This window comes from Lichenostomus cassidix, chromosome 1Aa (assembly GCF_008360975.1).
Source record: "Lichenostomus cassidix isolate B80296 chromosome 1Aa, HeHo_3.0, whole genome shotgun sequence".
NCBI lineage: Eukaryota > Metazoa > Chordata > Aves > Passeriformes > Meliphagidae > Lichenostomus > Lichenostomus cassidix.
In genome coordinates this window covers 43,236,962-43,252,273 of record NC_139480.1, presented here as the reverse complement: position 1 = coordinate 43,252,273, position 15,312 = coordinate 43,236,962, and the positions used below count along the sequence as shown (strand labels likewise).

General features: G+C 40.4%; 1 protein-coding gene across 4 annotated transcripts in view; it reads left to right on the top strand.

Moving 5' to 3' along the window:
* The window catches only part of TMCC3 (transmembrane and coiled-coil domain family 3), a 135,185-nt gene that overhangs the window by 53,223 nt on the left and 66,650 nt on the right, over positions 1 to 15,312 (top strand). The window contains exon 1 of one of the 4 annotated variants that reach the window (XM_085046709.1): positions 4,949 to 4,978. The exons of 2 other annotated variants lie outside the window; for them this stretch is intronic. The gene's annotated coding sequence lies outside the window, so the exon portion shown is untranslated. Of the gene's footprint in view, positions 1 to 4,948; positions 4,979 to 13,521; positions 13,890 to 15,312 lie in introns of those variants that run through there. One more of the 4 variants, XM_085046695.1, reaches the window with a different exon arrangement.

Below are 15,312 nucleotides of genomic sequence, written 5' to 3'. Positions count from 1 at the left end.
AACATGTTGTTTTAAAATTCTTTCCACTGCTGCAAGCAAGGTAATGAGGGATTTCCCATGCTGGTTGTAGCCTGTGTCTCTAGGTGACAGGAGAGGCCAGAGACGAAGGGAGGGTGGAACAGGGATCATCAAAACTTAGCTTTGACTTTGTTATTGCAGCCACACAACTGCCCTCCTAATAGCCTGCTGGGGCATACGTGAGGTGTATTGGTACTCTCTGCCTTCGCCACCTGACGACCACCTTGCTTGTGCCAGGGGCATACCCCAGAGCGCTGAGAAGTAAGTTTAGACTTAAACACAGCCTTAATACTATGAAGATGGAAATTCCCTTCACGGTTCTTACACATGTTTCTGGTGATGGGTGATGTCTGGGGAAAGATGCTTCCCTCCCAGTTTCTAAAGAACCACGGAAATACTAATTTTCCACCATCTTGCTATGTTTCATAGAATCACAGGGTGGTTTCCACTAGACCACATTGCTCAGAGCCCCATCCAATCAGGCCTTGAGCTCTTTCAGGAGCTGGGCAAGGATGTGCTTTCCTCCCACAGATATTCTTTCAGGGAGTTTAGAACACTTCTGCATTTTACTGGGTATAATATTTACTTCACCTCCTCAAAGTGGCCCTTAATCCACACCAGTGTCCTCTCATGGAGATGTAAGTCCTGCCAATCCTTCAGCGATGCATTTCTTGAGTTTTCATCATGAATAAGAGGGGCAGTGAGTCTGACTGATTGCTGGGCTTGTGTATGGATTGTGCTACATTAATTTCTGGTTCCAGAAAGGAAAATAATTTCCTGTTCACAAATTCATGTTTTATGAATAAATCCTCCTTTGACAGAGGAATGTCTCTTTTCTATGTGGTGTTTATTCATTCAGGTTTTATCTCCCATTCTGGTCCCGGTTTTGTATCTCTTTAAATTTATTAATTGAAGTAAGTGAATGCTGATTTGATGGGTTAGTCTCTGCTCTTAGTGCAACCTGACTCTCCTTCAATAAACTGGATAGCATAGGATGTTTGTTTCAATTAGGAGAGATGAAGTGGAATGAAATGAGAGTAAGTAATGCCTTGTGGTGTTTGTATTCCATAAACCACATTTCTTACTCTGTCAGCTATGAGTCCCCTCATATATTGAGACATGATTTCTGCAGACAGTTCTGAGTGTGATTTGAGGGCAGGCTATGGCCCAAGTCCTGACCGCAGCTGAGTGAAGACCACACTCTCTTCTAACACTGGTCTTGACATCCAAGAAAAAAGTCACTACATTAATCTTTTTCCTGTTGTTTCAGCAGTAGATAGAACTATATAAGTAATTTCTGCTTATGAGAATTGCCACACGAAATTAATGCAAATGAAGTCCCCTAGGTGTAAGAATGTTTGCAGGACAGTACTCAAAAGGAAGATGGCTCTGGCTCCACTTACAAGATGCAAATATCCTACTTTGTAACAAAAATGGCTTTAATTGAAGCGTGACTTTCACTGGCAAGTTCTGGTTTTGTTTTCAATATATGCCGTTGTGCTCAATGAGGGGAGAAAATTTTCCATGAGCAGAATTCAAATGTCTCCTTTTAAATTCATGTAATGGAAAAAGGCCTATTAAATATAATACAGAGAGGACCACTAGGCATATTTCAAAATTTAGTGGGCAGAGGAATGCAGGTAAGGTTAGCATTTATTCATTGTTTATCTACTTCTTCATATTTATGACTTGCTCCTACTGTACTCTATTTCCTTTTTAATTTTTAGAGTGCTGGTGTAGTTAGATTCTATGCAAGTGGTATTTTGGGGCAAATAGCAGAACTGCTGATGTCAGGTGTTTAAAAACTGATACTGATCCCAAAAAACAGGCTTTCTTCATTCCTGTTATACTGGCTCTGGAGCCTTCAGATATTGCAATCCTATTTCACATTTTCTCTACAAGAGCTAAATACTTTGAAGTTTGGCATTGTTATTTTTCCTGCTGACAGGTGATATGTTCGTCTGATGATACTGATCCAAGGATACTGGGATAACTCAGAAGTTATGAGAGCTGGAATAGTACATTGGAAGGATTATATTCACCTGGTAGTAAGTTTACAACCCTTTACATGTCTGAGTGGAGATGAGAATTCTAAATATCTGACTTGGGCTGAATTCTTTGTCTAGAATTTAAGGGGGGGATAAGGGTTAATCCATTTTGAGGGCAAAATTAAAATAGTTTGGTCTTCTCTGTTTGCTGGGCGTTGACAGTAGGCTGGTGGGCATCTAGGATCTGATCTCTTTTGAGGAAAAAGAATAAAACTTTTTGTAATACACAACAAAAATAATTTTTGTTCTTGAAATGAATGAAGGGTGTGGTGTGTGACTGTGATTGTTTTGCCTCCTATCTAACTCTAACTTAGGTCAGAGCTCACTGTCAACAAGACTTCTGAAGTATAAGACACAGGAGTTCAGTAGGCCAGACTACTCCTGCTTCTCAGAGAATTTTCTGTCTCTTTAGAGAATTTGTGTAGGAGAACTGAGTGATCCAAGTGGAAAGCATATCAATTAAAGATGCACTTTGAATGTATTATGTGCTATGAAAGTACAAAGTTCTGTGCAAAATGAAACCAAAATTGGTGGATATTATGGCACTATTATTTGTGTGTCTCATTTTTCCTCCTCTAAAATCATACCCTGCAATTTTCTAATGCATTTACGATGACTTTAGAAAAGATTGAGAACTGTGGGATTCTGATGATCCCACAGTAACGCCCTTGCAGAAATGCAGGGTACAGGGATTGGGCAGTGGCACTATAAAATAAGAAAAACACAGCTGGAATGTTAGATGGATAGCAATAGCAAATGCCATTTTCTTCTTTCAGGTGAATGATGCAATTTTTTTTTTTAACTGTTGTTCATTTTTTCCATATCAGTCAGCATTCACCAAAAATACTGCTTTGGTGGTATGCTCTGAACATGTTCTGTGCAAGGGTAAGCAGAAGTCAGGACATGTTTGTTTGTCCTGGGAAGCATGGCAGAGCATGGCAGGTCCTGCTCAACTAAGCAAAAGCAAGTGGTTTTCCAACACAGGATTTATCTTGCCGTGCCTGAGAGGATGGCGGGAGAAGTATGGGCAGCAGAAGACCTGTATATTCCAGGATGTGCTTCTTCCTGGGATGTTCCTGGGAAGCCTCCCAGATGCTCCCTGCAGCACGGTGAAGTCATGCCAGGTTCACAGTTATTGTGGCTGGCTGGTGTGCCCTGCACTGCCTCTCCTTTAACAGGACAGCAGAGAAGCTGAACACTGCAGAAGCTTCCTTGTTTCCAGATGTGATTTCTCACTTCATTTTTACCCTTTGAGTTTCCTCTTCCTTCTCCTCTGAGAGGGCTGGCAGTTCTCTTGTGTTTCAGGAGCGCTCTTTCCCTAGTTTCCTGGCAAATGCACTTTGCTGTTCTCTCCCATCTTCGACTGACCTTGGTCTATTCAAGCCTCTCTTTTCATTCCCACTCTTCCCTTGCAGGGTCTCTGCTTGCCCATGGTACTCCCAGCTCTCTTCCGCTCATCTCCTCTCTCGTGCAAAGAGTGCTAATGGGCACTTATAAACCTTTCCTCTCAGGGCATGTTGTGTAACCATGATTCAGTGCATGGTGATGCAGCTTTGTTGTAATCACAGAACACTCTGACTTGTGCTTGCAAAGCTCTGTTGGTAGTTAATGAGAAGCTCTGGGAGGCTGATCCCAGGTATGACAAGTGAATCTGAGGAAGAATGTGTACTATGAGTTATTAACTGTGCCTTTGCTTTAGCCTGCCTGATGCTGTAAATGGAGGTCTAGCATCGTGGAGCCCAGCGTTGGATCCTGGAAATTACTGAGTAGTCTTATTTATAAGTACTTTGGCACTGGTGTTCATATCAAGAGCTATTAAAAATAATGAGATACTGCAGCTTTACTAATGGTTTAAGAGGTTCTCCTTGCATCTCAGTATGAGGCTGATCTGATGCAGCTATCCTCTTGATAGTATCCAAGAGTGTTTTGTCTTTCTGAGTACATTTTGTTCTGGCTCGTTTCAGAAATCTGCTCTTAGCTCCAAGGTCTGCAATTGGTCTGCAATCTGTTGGCCTGTAATTAGTACCAATATTACAGTGCTACTTCTGCACTGGTCTGCAGGCTATTTTTAGATATGACATTGTTCAGTGTTTTTTTGCACAGCTTATTTCATCATCAATCAGCAATATACTGAGTGTAAAATAATGCTGATTTTTAGAGCAATTAGTGCAGGCTTACACAGATACCAGCTAGCCAGTATTTACACAAACTTATCTTTAGCTGGAGACTGTGGTCCAGTCCCAGGCTGAGGGGCTCTGGTCAATATTTCCTTCTGGTAGCTTGAAATGCTAAGTACCTGCCTTGCCTGTGGGCCAGGGAGTGGATTTACAATTAATTTTCAGCAAAATCAAATACTCAGCATTCAGACAAGTCATGTAGGTAACACCTGCCATAACAGAAACTAAATACAATTAATGTCTTACTGAGAAAGAGCCAAGCTTATGCCTTATGGAGGACCAGTAACAGGAAACTTGATTTAATGAAAATTTGGGTAGAAACTAGGACATGTGCCATGTCTGAACCCTGCAGTTAATGTCTGAATTCTCTCAATGTATATCTTGTCTTTGAATAGTTAAACTTTAGCCCTCTGGTGGCAGTAGTATCATTGAGTCCTAGTTAATAATAGATTGTGCAGCCTTTGTAAGTAAATGGCAGCTTCATATATGAGAGGTCTCCTTTGAATATCATTAGGTTTTATTCACAAATAAAACTGTTTTGTCATTTTCTTTCTCAGCACTATCGCTAACGAGAACTTTCTTTTACACTTCTAATGTAAAAACCCCTGAGGCTGGTGAAGAAAAAAAACATGCAGCTGTTGAAGATACAGTCCTTGATTCTGAAGGAGAAACTTCTAGTACTTTAAAATACCAGAGAGCAGACTGGTCTACTTATAGATGCAGGTTGAATGAGAGGTAATTAAATCTAAATCTAGGCAGTTTTCATCTGTGATTTTAGAATCTTAGAAAATACTTACATAAGAAAGGGATCAGGGAACAGAACTAGCACAACAGAAGTCAGGAGGCTACCTCCAATATGGATGTTCACTGCCCATGCATACTAAACAAGTCATCACAAATAAAGACAGAAATAAGATAAAAAACCAAATTGGAATTCATCCTAAAATAAGGCAAGATCTGGCAAGAAATTTTCATAGAGAAATGCTTGAAATGTTTCAGTTTGAAAAAAAAATCTGGAAGTTCTTTATAATTTTATTCTTTACAATTTGATAGCATTCAGAAAGATTGACAATAAATGAGCAATTTTTTCTATATGTTATTGTTTCACCTATACTGGCTGGCTAATTATTGCTTAAATCTCAGGAGTATTATGAAATTTAATTTGTCCATGGGAAAAGCTTCAATTCTCTGTGGTAAAAGATGGCATCAGAGTAAAAATAAAGATAGGTGCTTACATTTGAATATCATTGATGAATATCTGCAATATGTGTCCCCATGTATGTTTAGGAAATTGTGCACATTTTCAGTTTCAGATTTCAAAAATTTGTATGTTACTTCAGTCTTTTACACTGTGCTTCAGAAGGGAATTTTCATAAATCTGCATTTCTGTGTAGCGGTGTTTTTAGCCTTACTTATATTTCAAGTGAGAAAAATGCATCCTGAGCTGAAACTGCTGCATACCATGAGCAGACAGCATGTGGCCAGCTGTGGGTCCAGGCCCATGAGTGCCTGCTGAGAGGGTTGCCAGGAGCTTTCCCTGCAGAAGACACAAATCCATTCTGTGGATGGAGAGAGGGTGTTCTGGCCCTTTTGCAGAGGCTCTGTATGCAGGTGTCAGAAGAGAGGAGCCCGCATGATTGGAGTGGCAGAACATTCATATGTTCAGTCATAACAGCCAAATGTATTCTAAGAGATCTGGTGAAAATGCAGACAGGATACTCCTGAGCACCTCCAGTTACAGTGATCAGTCTCATTTCTCTGGGTGTGGACATGAGCCTCCTCCATGGGTAAATGAGAGAAATTAATAGCATTGTTAAAAGTGACCTGCAGACACTCATGCAGAGACCTGAAAAGCTGATGTGGTTGTTCACCACAATGAAAAACTACCTATCTTCAATAAGGAACTGTAGCTAACAGACCAGAAACATCTATGAGGTCAATTTTTCTCTCTGATAAATGAGCTCTCTGCCCTCCACAGGAAAGCAGAAGAGAAACCCTCCTACAAAACTTTGCTAATAACTAAATTGAGGCATAGGAGCGTTTTTGAATTAGTTTTGGAAACATATCTTCTCTTTAGGGAAATAAATAACTTTTTATTAACCTTGGTAGGAAATTATGCTGCAGATCATCATCTCCTTTTAGCATTTCATTTCTAAATTGCATAAATATGAAATTTCTAGGCCTCAGTGAGATTTCTCAGTAATTCATATAACTTCTCATTTGCCCCACTGCCCAGCCTGCTTGTCTTATATGTGCTGAATCTACCAGCTTCTTTTAAAATTTCTGGAAGTTGTATGCCCCAGCCAGGGTATTTGTATATCTATATACACAATGCATATGTATCCCAGATGTCAGGTATTTCCATACTTTGTGCTACCTAATCCCCATATTGAATTGCAACCTTTTAGGGCTTGAATCTCAAATAGCATGGCCAGCAGGACCAGGGCACTGATCGTCCCCTGTACTTGGCACTGGTGAGGCCACACCTTGAATCCTGTGTCCAGTTCTGGGTTCCTCACTGCAAGAAGGACATTGAGGTGCTGCAGCACATCCAGAGAAGGGCAATGGAGCTGGTTAAAGGTCTGGAACACAAATATCATGTGGAGTGGCTGGGGGAGCTGGTATTGTTTAGCCTGGAGAAAAGGAGGCTCAGGAGAGACTTTGCTGCTCTCTAAAACTATCTGAAATGAGGGGTAGCCAGGTAAAGACTGACCTCTTCTAGGTAAGAAGCAATATGTTGAGAGGAAACTACCTCAAGCTGTACCAGAGGAGGTTTAGATTGGATATTACAAAAAATTTCTTCAATGAAAGGGTTGCAAAACACTGGAACAACCTGCTCAGGGAAATTGTTGAGTCGCCATCCCTGGAGATATTTAGAAGACATGTAGAGGTGGCACTTTGGGACATGGTCTGGTGGGGCACTTGCACGAAGTCCAGTGGCTGGACTTTGTGATACTAAAGGTCTTTTCTAATCTAAATATTTCTATGATTCTGTGATATAGTGAGTGACTTTTTCCCCTTTAATCTCCTTGTGTGTGTGCTTAGGAGGGCAGAAGGACAAGGAGGGCTTCATGGGTATCACATGTACATCCTGTCTTTCCTCTCACTGCTCCATGTCCTCTGGCTTCACCTATATGAGAAGGTGCACAGAGCAGACACCTCTCCTGCCACATTCCTGCTGTGGCTCTGCTTTGAGCATTCAAAATAATTTTATGCCAGATTTTGCATTTTGGGATCTTGGCTTTCTTGGACATTCTTGGACGTCATGAGAAGGTCCTGTATGTGAGGGAACCAAGAGTCTACTGAAGTGTTTTAGAAAATGAAAGGCTGGTGACTTCTGTTGGGGTCCTCTAAACTCCAGAATTGACCACTGGGTAGAGCAATCTATCTTTTTTCAGTCTACCGTTTTTCTGTGACAAAATACAACTTGGGAATTAACATGGTGCAGGGAGACAGCTCCAGCTGCTTCTAATTTCCTTACGAGGATCCCATCTGTCTAGCTGCCAGGATGTGATACAGTTGTATTACTAGTTGCATTGATTCATATTCTCTTTTCCTAATGATGCATGGAGATCTATTATCCATGTGTTGTTTTCACTGAGTGTATCTGCCTTTCACACAGTCTCTCCTGGGGGATTATTCGGAAATGATTAACACTCTTGCAAGCAGACTCTACCAATCTGTGAAGAGATCCTGAGGAGGGAGCTGGTAAATTGTTTCCCTTCCCCTATGGTCTTGTGTGATATATGTGCATTTCAGTTCTCTCTAAATAGGTTTTCACTTCTTTTTTGATTTCTTCATTAAAAGATGTGTCACACTTCTCTTCTTCCTATTTCATATGGGTAATATGCAGCTGAGCAAGTTCTTCAATATCATGTCAAGACTGGAAAATAGAGAAGAGTGTATTGGCTCATTCTTAGTGCAGATAAAAAAAGGCTTGTGTAAAATATTTTGAATATGCTTGTCCCCTTTACCCATGGGCCACTTAGGCTTCCAGTCAAGTAAGAGGTGACATGGTGCTTACTTGGTAGACTGGTTGGTCTGTTTTAAAAGAATTCAATTACTGTCTGAGGCATGCACAACATGTCAATAAATGACATGGCTGTCTGCAGATATTTCTGGGGTTGTGTTTACTTGCTCTCAGTTGGTTTTTGATTTTTTTTTTTCTGTATTTATTACTTGTACTTGATGAAGGAAGCAGGCTACTTAGAGGCACATAGGAGCTACCAATTTGGATCACACTGGTACTTTACTACCTCTAGGTATGATCACAGCTAAGTGCATCAGAGAAAAGTATAATAACATGGAGCATAGAATGTACTTCATAACTTGTCTCCACAAAAATAACCTTCTTAATCTCTTCTGTCTGCTCCCCTTCCTCCCTCCAATGCTGAGGATATACTTTTTAATATTACTTCCAAATTTTCTGTTTTTAAGCTGTTTTTGTTCCTGGGTGTCGCTGTTGAGCCGCTAGCAGAGAGAAGACCCAGGTTCAAAATGTGGCATCCAGAAGAAGGTTTTATTATTTAATTCCATCTTATATAGACTTTTCAAAGGTCACCCAGATTGGTCAGTTCCAAGCCTCCCCCTAGGCCTGATTGGCCAGGCCTGAACTGTCCACATCCGAGAAACTGTTTTTAATATCATCCAAACTTTCTTTGTTTATAAAATACAGGAAGAAGAGAGAAAAGAGTTCTCACGGGAAAGGTCTGTGCTAGCCACACCTGGGTTGTTCTCATACAGAATCATTTGTGTCCTGCTCATTCCCCTGTATGAAGCCCTTTCCTAACCCTGCAGGTTAGGTCCTGACCACCTGAGCAGGCTTCAGGTGGCAGCTGATGCCCAAGGAACCATGACAGATCTAGGATGTCCAAGAAATGTCTGTGAAGGGAGAGGGAAATGTCCTTAGGACAGAGCAAAGCCCCAGAAGAAACCTAAGAATAAATAGATTTGGGAATTAACATAGCATAGCATAACAAAGATGCCAAATAACAAATTGGGCAGGATGGAAACTTCTCTGTGAGCTTTATATTCTCAGAATATAATTCTGTCAAATGACAGAATTTCTCAGGCTGAGTGGAAATACCTTTGCTACCTATTATTCTGTGGGAAATCCAACAATCATTGGGTTTTCTTGCCGGGTCATGTTCACCACTCCTTGCTGCATTACCTGTGAGTTGGGAGCTCACAACACAGAACTGACATTTCACATCACCCAAGTGAACCTAACAGGATTTTAGGTGCTTGATCTTATCCAGACCATCCAACAGCTGAACATGGAAGTTGTGAGTTTCATTTTCTCAATGCATCAGGTCTCGCTTTACACAGATGTCAATAGATGTCAGCAGTGTGTTGAAACATGTGCCATACAGGAAATTATCTCTGCAAGAGGTGAGCCTGGCTGCATTGTAGAGGCTGTGCACGTCAACTAGTCCAGCTAGGAGGAAAAAAACCACAATGGAAGAGGGTATTTTTGTAGATTCTTGTAAATAAACAGAATTGTATCAGTCAGGCAGTAACCCAGGGCAGTTGCCTTGCTCGTGTCCCCAACACTCTGGGTGACTTCCCAAAGCTTCCTCTGAAAGACACTTCTGTGACCTCCTGCTGCACTTGTTCAGCTGTGCTCAAGGTTTCTTGATGCATGGCTGGAGAGGTGCAAGCCACCTCTCCAGAATTCCGTGCTGAGCTGTCACTCATACAAGCATTTCTCACCAAGGCATTTCTCTGCAGAGCTTTCCCATTCAAGGTTCAACAGCCTTTGGCCTTCCCCAGTCTGGGAGTGGAGGAGAGATGAATACATACATCTCTGTCAACAAACATCTGTCTAGCTAGCTGGTCCCTAAGGGAACACTGTGTCACTTTAGCTCCTTTGTGTTTTTTTACATTGAATTTTGGATTTTCTAGGTTTTCTTTTAATCCTTTTGGGAGACCAACTAACTACTTGCCCATAAAGGGAAGTGATATTGCTGTCTCCCCCACTGGTTTTGTGGAAGTTCCTACAGAATTTATTTGGAAGATTGAACACTTCCAGCCATAAATACTTTCAGCTAATTGCTTTACAAATAACAGACTTTATTAATTTCAATAAAAACTTTTCAGATTGATAAAACATCAATTGATAAAAATTAATAATTTCATTTATTTCTCATCACTCATAGTGTTATGTTCTCATAGTGTTATGCTGACACTAGTCTGGAAACATGAAAAGTATGTGCATCTGTCAGAGTATCAGTTTCATTAGAAAGGTTGAGTATGAGCTGTTTAAACAAGAGATTTGGGAGTGGACTCATTAGAAATTCAGTATTCACTGGAAGGTTAAATAACCTGGGGCATACTATGTATTTCCCTTTCCCCTCTGCTCTATCCTGACTGAGTAGAAGAGATTGATGTTATTTCTCAGACAGATGTACCTTGTAGATGAATCCTTTTAGAAATATTTTAGAATAGGACTGTGGCTTACAGTGCCTTAAATAACTCTTTTTCATAAATATACAAGAGACTGTTTCCATCTTTGATAAAGTTGTTTTCTAGTATCTGTTATGGTGTTGCTAAAAGCTATTTTCATTTAAATGGCCTTTAATGAGGCAGTTTGTATAATGACTGGAGAGCAAGGAAACCAAAATAATATGCTTTTAATACATACCCCAGACACATTCATATTATCTAAAGATATTTCAAAGACCTAGTTAGATTTGGCATCTTTTAATTAGAATCTTAACACTGATCAGTATTTGTGCCACAATTAAGTTGGACTGTTACTAATGAATTCTCTAAATAGATTTTTGTGCAAGTTGTTTCTACCCGATGGCTGGAAGCAGGGGCATGCTGGGGAATTAGACAAGCAGTTGCAATGATAATGTCTGGGGCTAATTGCCTTTCAGGGCTTGACTTTGTCAATTTCTTTGTTTTCATCAGCTTCAGTGACTTTTTGTTTGGTTTATTTTTTTTAGCCGAATCAGAGCCAGAATATATGTAAGCAAGTAGGTTTGCTTTTGAAAAGCATCATCTATTGGTAATTTTCTGCCTGTTCTGAGGCAATGGCATCTTTGGGCTGCTGCAGAGAGTCCAGTTCCTGGTGTAGTTGAACTTTATGATTTGAGTGAGTTGTTTCTGCCAAGAGACTCCACAACATTAATTAAATTTTAGTTACATCAAAGTTTGGGAGCAGGATGTACAAATTATTTGATGCAGCATTTATCTGTATTATGTCTTCTCTGCCAATTTTTGTACTTAGCAGCCGTGAATCAGACCTTCCTAAGTAATGAGATTAAAAAGAGTGACTTTTTTACTTTTTGCCCTCTGTTTTATGAGGTGTCAAATGACACTCATGACAGTTTTTAGCTTTTCTTTGTAATTACAAATTTACACTATTGAAAAATATGGAAGCTGAGAGTCTCACTTGGTTTTATCATTCCAGGGAACTTTGAGAAATACTAAATGTCAGGAAATTTGGGTAAAATCATAGTTGACAGGGCTGTGATGGGACAGTAGAGCCCTCCCTTGGTTCTACATGCAGCCCTGAAGGAGGGCTTACACATCTCTCCCAGTGATCCCAAGGAATCAAAGTTTGTGAAGTGGTCGAGGTCTCCTGACCCAAGAACACCAGAGGACATGAGCCAGAAGTGACAGAAAAGTAAATGACACTAAGGAAATATTGTGAGCATGGTCCCTTTGAAAATGTGTTGGGATCCCAGCCACTGCTTACTCTTGTCTCTCTATTAGCTAGCTCTCTGTGGATGGGGAGTTGAGGGAACTACCTACCTCTCAGCTGTAGACAAACCCTTTCAAAAATTGATGACTTAGCCCACGTACAGCTGCACTGCAGAGACAGCTGGTGCCATGAGGACTCTTATTCTAGGTGTAGGAAAGGTCATGATCTGACTTAACCTTTGTCTGGACAGTAGTGCAGTGCTTATCTGCCCTTCAAGAAAACAGAAGAAAGTAGTATCAGAATGTCTTCTCTACTAGTGAGCATACGGATTTACTTGTTCTTCGTAGAGACATGTGCAATATTAGGGAAACAGTGCTTACAAGATAGAGCACCTGATGGCATTCAGAGAATTCTCACCTGCTTGTTGAAGTGACTGCAGTCTGAGTTATGAGGGCACAAGAATAAAACCTAAAATTAGCAATAGAGGTTTGTAGTTGCATATTCTGACCCACTCAAGATTTCATAGCTGCCTACAATAAGGAATTAAAACCAAAAGGATGCTGTTAAAACTGTATAAGTCTTATGCAATGGCTAAACAGGAGAATGACTGATTAGAGAAAATGACAAGAGCAAAATTACTCTTGCATTCCACAGAAATAGAATAGAAGGTTGTTGTCTTTTTAATTTTCATGTTTGCATCACATTTAAAATTGGTATTTCCTAACACCATTTAAATAGGCTGTGAATATTCTTATCTACTTTTAAAAACCTGATTACTTTATCCCAAGAAAGATCTGTGCATTGTTTGAATGACATGTTTCAGGAGCTGCCTGTGTTCTGCTGAAAAGTCATTAGACTAAGGATGAGGATGGCATACATTAGAAACTCAGCAATGTAATTCTGTGCAAGAGCTCTGCCACAGCCTTTGATGCTGAACTTCAATTTAGATCCAGTTCTTGTGGATCCTGACAGTTTTACCATATGAGCTACTTAGCCTGACACATTGCTGAGCCTCTTCTCTGTAATCTGATGCTATGCAGGGTGCTCCTACCCTGGGGGAAATGTGAAGGCAGTTGCCTAAAGAGCATGTGTGTGATAAAGCCATTTCCTTTGTTGCTATTACAGTCTCACTTCCTTTGTTCAGATGCATACAAGTGGAAATTGTCAGCACCGTGTGCAGAACTCATATATATTCGCTTCAATCAACTGAGCTAAGACTTGGTGATGTACTAAAAAATACAACCCCAACAAGCACATATGTAAGTCTAGGCATTTTGGTTATGATGTGCTCTTTGGTCTATCAGGCATGTGGAGTCCACAAACTGTGTTCTGAAATTAGGAGAAGTTGAGAAATGAGTATTTAGAGCCAGATGTGTTGACTATTCAGAAAGTGTGATTTCCCCACCCTGATGACACTTTCGCTACATATCAGCTCTCTCATGCACAAGGTATGTGCTGTTCCTACGGCTCTCTTTTGATGCTCTGCATGCCAACAACCAGCTGCTGTGTGGCACTTGTGGAAGTGGGTTGGCTAGAGGGAAGGAGAAGAGGCACAAACCACACCTGATATGCAAAAAGGACCTGAAAGGAAGAGACTGATCATTGTCTTCTGCTTCTGTTCCATCAAATGTGCCTGTTCAGATGTTACTTTGTTTTGTATTTTTTCAAGGCTACTGGATGGGTAGAGTGATGAAAGCTTTAATATTACCAACAAACTGAGAAGATCTGGGCCTCTGCTGAGACTTGCAGGAGGTATCATATTTTGTATATGCCTGGAAGATTTTTTTTGTGGTGAATTGTCTGTACTTCATGTTGAATCCGGTAGGAATCCTTGGGAGGAGACAGTCGATTTCAGAAGATTAAGGAAATCAAAGGGAAAAGGGGAGAACTGGGCAAAACAGTGGGAGATGTATCAGTCTGAAAGAAGCCATCATTTTCTCAAAAAATTAGGTATCTTCGGATAAAAAGAGGAATCCTGTACCAAACCTGTTACAGGTAACTGTTTATTTTTGATGTTTTAGCTGACATGGATTGGTTTGAAAGAGCCTGGCAACGTTGTCTCTATATTCTCTAAGTTTTGCTCAAAAATAGGTATAGCCAGTGACATTTGTGTAACTGTTTGTTTGTTTCCCTTGATAAAATGGAAAAATACTTAGGCTTTTCTCCTTGTGGATTTGATTTGTTCATGTTGTGTGCAAGCCAACCCTCCTTGAGGCTGGATAATTTGCTAGAAGGGCAAATACTCATCTCTATGGCTCTTGTCAGGTGAAGATATTGGGAAAAACTGGAATACTACGTTCAGGTAAAGGATGCTGTTCCTCTCCATTACCCATGCTTAATTTAAAGATTCAGGCAATTGGTAAGCTGGTGATAACATGTATTTCAACAATGCAGATTTCACTTATGACTAGAATAATTCGTGTTTAATTGTGCCATGGTTATCTACATTGGAGAGGTGCTTTGTGAATGTGTCAGTGTCTTGTTAACAGGTGACACTGAGCCTCTCTGGTGGTAAACCGTCCTCTTGTACCAGCAGTCCCCACTATGTGGCACAAAAATAGCTGGGCATGGCCAGTGGCTTTGTGGGATTGACATCCCTGAGGAAACAACTGAGAAGAGGCTGAAGGCAAGTTTAGCTGCTGTGGGACCCCATGTAGCAGCCATTTGGCTGCTTCTGAAGAATGAATCAGATAAGATGGGTAAAGGTAATCTTTCAGCTCCCCACAGATCTTCATCTGTATTTACCCCCTTTTTTTTAAATTTTTTGTTTATTTTGTGGCAGTTCAGGTAAAGTTTATTTATGTAGGAGTTTTGACATCTCAGTGAGGAGCCTTACAAATGTACTGTTTACAAAGGACTGCTTTGGAGACTCCAGCCTTCTGCAGATCAGCTAAAATCTATCAGTATATTTTGTCTACTTATTTCTGCCTTTCTTCACACCTGGGAGGAATTTTTTACCTGACAAGAACCCAAGTCACAGACTCAAAGACTTGCAGCTGAATTTTTTCATTGACTCATCACATGCCTGTTGACAATCCATCTGCAAATAAGATGATTCTGTAATTTGGGGTGTCTCATCTAAAGACCTCAATTTCCAGTGCTAAAAAATGAGACTAATGCAGATAACACAAGGATGTTGAGCAGAATAATTCACTGTATCTAACTGTTTGGAGAGCTTTTTGCAGGTGTAGTGTGCTTTTTAATGGCTAATTGGCATTATTAAATGATACTTCCAGTCTAAAAATTTCCGCTGTCCCAAATGAAAACACATCATGCTTTTATTCTAACCTCTATATACAGAATAGTTTTCCAGTTATGACTGTGTGTAACTTGCCATGTGCTGTCATCTGACCCACTTAGTAACCCTTGGCAGTGAACTGAATTCAGTCTCATCTGTCTCAGTAGCTCAGATGTTCCT